At 32.2% G+C, this 4088-nt stretch overlaps 1 long non-coding RNA gene across 1 annotated transcript; it reads left to right on the top strand.

Moving 5' to 3' along the window:
* Positions 1–600: 600 nt before the first annotated feature.
* Positions 601–3235, top strand: LOC145042924 (uncharacterized). The gene is made up of 3 exons (XR_013680809.1): positions 601–768; positions 996–1900; positions 2003–3235. It is a non-coding gene; the product is annotated as an uncharacterized LOC145042924 (long non-coding RNA).
* The last annotated feature ends 853 nt before the right edge of the window (positions 3236–4088 follow it).

Genomic DNA, 4088 nt, shown 5'->3' with positions numbered 1-4088 from the left:
CACCCATCGTATCTTTAAGTAATTCGAATTAATCCCAAATTAATTCCAGATTAAATCTGATTAATAATTCATTAATTCAAAATGATTTCTTATTAATTTGCTAACCTTATAAATTAACAAATCAATTGTTTAATTATTGATCTCATATTAATTTATTAATGACATAATAAATTAATAAATCAACCATCTATTTCCAACTAATATATTAATTAGGGGTGTGCATAAAACCGCAAAAAACGCATATACCGCCCGCACCGCACCGCATAACAAAATTTTTGATTTTCACGGTACGGTTTATGATTTTCGTCAACCGCAATATACGGTGCGGTTTGTAGTTTTTAGTTACTAAATCACGGTACAAACAACATCGCACCACATGATATATATATATATATATATATATATATATATATATATATATATATATATATATATATATATATATATATATATATATATATATATATATATATATATATCTTAAAATCCTTTCAACCGTCCAACATTTTAATAAAACATAAATACATTTGTAAATTAAAACATGGAAATCACCGCACAGACCTTATTATCTAGATATTTAGATGGAAGCGTACACAGGAAGCTATTCTCATATTCATTCTAATTAGGCAAAAATCATAAAGGCAAAAAAGGCATACATCATCTTTTTCATTCAATTATGCTCGATCTTCTCTTGATTACTCCATTTGAAGTTTTATTACCAAAACGGAACACATGAGTAAACAAGGATTACATATTGCACAACCACAGGTAATTTAAAGTTGTTGACCACAAGTAATTTAAAGTTGTTTGTTCTAATTTGTCGTTTGATTGTTTGTGTCGATTCGCACTTTCTCATTCATTTTTTATACAATGGCTTTTTTATTCCCGATTCCAAATCTTTTATTTGTTTAATCTTCAATTTCATTAAATTTACCATGAAATTCCAAATATTTTGTCTTTAGTTTATTAACTACATTTTGTATTTTTCTTTGTAGATAAAGGAAAGTCCACTTGAGTTTGACTCACCATCATCAGTTCAAGTTCCTAGGGAAGACCAGGATAATACACTTCTGTTTGATTCTAGTAAGCCATCTAAACCTCCTTGATGATCTAAATCTCCTTTACGACCTAAGAAAAAAATCAAAAAAAGAGTTTGATGTTTGGAAGCATTTTACCAAAAATTCTGAAGACCCAACGGCTCCCAAGGTGTCATGCATTCACTGTAATAAAGTTTATAGTGGTGGTGACCGAAGTTATGGAACTAGTACACTTAGGTATCATATCGTTAATTAGTGTCCCAAATAATGCATAAAGATTGGAAGATAAAAAACAAAAAACTTTGATCTTCCAGAAGATGATGGGGGTATGAATGAAAGTGTAAAAGGAACTAATCTAAAAGCAGTTGGATTTAGTCAATCTGATTGTAGGATTGCATGTGTTAAAATGATTATCCTTGATGACTTATCTTTTAGGTTTTAGAGAAAGAAGGTTTTAAGTTATTTTGCAGTGTCGCATACCCCAAGTTTGATACATCATCACGCACCACAGTTTCAAGGGATATCAAGAAGTTATATCGTGATGAGAAGAAGAAATTAAAGGATTACTTTATTAAACATTCACAAAGAGTTTCCTTGATGTACTTCGATTCAAAATGTTTGTTACATGGTGTTGATGGAACATTTTATAGACCATCAATGGAAAATGCGAAAAATGATTTTGAATTTTTGTCAAATTCCTAATCACAAAGGAGACACGATAGGCAAAGCAATTGCGACATTCTTAAGAGGGTGCGGTATCGATAAGGTATTTGCCATTACAGTTGATAATGCATCCTCTAATAATGTTACTATTGTTCACATCAAGAAACGGTTGCAAATATGGAAGACTGTGATTTGTAATGGTGAGTTTCTGCATATGAGGTGTTCCGCACATATTCTTAACTTAGTTGTAGGTGACGGATTGAAAGAAGTAAATGATTCTATTGTTGTTGTTCATAATTCAGTTAGATATGCTAAAGCCTCTCCAAAAAGATTAGGAAGATTCCAAAGGTCTGTGAAGAATATGTGTAAAGAAGAAAAGGCTTTTATTTGCTTGGATGTGGCAACAAGCTGGAACTCAACATATTTTATGTTGGATCGTGCAATAAAGTATTCTGATGCTTTCAAGTTGTTTGAAGAAGAAGATAGATTTTACATGTAATATTTTACTAATAAAGATAGAAATGGAAATAGTTTAAAAGGACCACTGGCATCTAAAGATTGGGAGAATTGTACCATCTTTTGCAAGTTTTTGAAAATATTTTATGAAGCTACTCCCAAGTTCAGTGCCTCTTTACTTGTTACTTCAAATTCTTACTTTCATGAAATGTGCACTATATGTGGTAGAATTATGAAGTTGTGTGATAGTGACCAGTCAATCTTGAAGGATATGGCTTTTAAAATGAAGATCAAGTTTGACAAGTATTGGGGTTATACTGAAAAACAAAATGTGCTTCTTTATGTGGTTGTTGTTCTTGATCCTTGATACAAGATGAGATTTGTGAAATTGTGTTTGAGGAAGTTATATAGTTCAAAGGAAATAGAAACCATCGTTGCGTATGTAAACAACTCTATGTCAAATCTATTATGTCATTATTCTGATGAATTTAAACTAAAAAATCCCCAAGTTAGTAGCACTCAATGTGGTCCATCTATTTTTGCTCCAGATAAAAGTTCAATTGTAGTTGATTCTGATGATGATGATGATTTTAACATGTTTGCTATTGATTTTGAAAATGAATGTGAGGAAGATGATGCTTTAGTTAAGACAAATGAGCTTGATAGGTACTTGGAAGAACGAAGTGATGGGGAGAGGAAAAATAAAATTTTGATATACTGGAATGGTGGAAAATGTATGCATCTAAATATCCTGTTTTGACAATGATGGCTCGTGATGTTCTCGCCATTCAAGTTTCAATAGTAGCTTCTGAGTTTGCTTTTAGTATAGGAGGAAGGGTGCTTGATTGCTTTCGAAGCTCTTTGGATCCTACAATGGTGCAAGCTCTGATATGTTGTCAAAATTGGTTAACATCTTCATCTTTAACTTTAGATATGTCTTCTCTAATGGAGGATATAGAAGCATATGAATCTGTTGATTCAGATAAAATATTTACTTAATTTTATCAATTTATAATTTTTAGTTATTAAATATTTCTTTATGTTGTAGATAGTGTATCTGAAGTTGTGGATCTTGAATAGATTGTTAAAATATGCAACATGTAAGCAATTATAGGTGATGACAATGTAAATGCCTTTTTAGTGAAAGTACATTTCTTTTTTAAACCATTTATAAGGATTACAATCAATTCACCTTAATGATATTGTATTATTCATTAGGTATATATAGTACATAAAATACAATAAGGTATTAAAATACACGATTGACACAATCTTCTAAAACTATACAAAATTATGTACTCTTATTTCTAATACCCCCCCCCCCCCCCTCTCAAGCTTAGTGGTGGTGGAGCAACACGTAGCTTGGCACAAAAACTTTCAAATAGAGGACGAGGCAAACTTTTGGTGAAAATATCCGCAAGCTGTAATGCAGTTGGAACAATACGCGTATATAGCTGCCCAGAAGTGACTAATTCGCGAATGAAGTGGTAGTCAATATCTATATGTTAGCTCTTTTGTGAGAGACGGGATTTTGAGTTAAGAAAAGTGCACTTTTGTTGTCACATAAAAGAGTTGGACGATCCAGTGGAAGTACATGAAGCTCACGAAGCAAATGAGTAATCCAAATGATTTCTGCAGCAGTATTTGCCATAGCCATGTATTCAGATTCAAAGCTTGATCGAGAAACAGTAGGTTGTTTCTTAGCATTCCAAGAGACTAGATTTCCACCTAAGAAAATATAATAACCATACGTGGAGCGACGTATCTCAATACATCGTGCCCAATCGGCATCAAAATACCCAAGCAAAGAAGGAGACCGTGGTTGCGTAAAATGAAGACCAAATGAAATAGTGCCTTTAACATAACAAAGAATTCGTTTGACTGCTTGAAAATGATCCAATGTAGGTGCATGAAGAAATTGACTCACCTGAT

Source organism: Lactuca saligna, chromosome 4, assembly GCF_052625555.1.
Source record: "Lactuca saligna cultivar CGN05327 chromosome 4, ASM5262555v1, whole genome shotgun sequence".
NCBI lineage: Eukaryota > Viridiplantae > Streptophyta > Magnoliopsida > Asterales > Asteraceae > Lactuca > Lactuca saligna.
The sequence above is the reverse complement of the archived record's forward strand: the minus strand, read 5'-3'. Positions and strand labels throughout refer to the sequence as shown.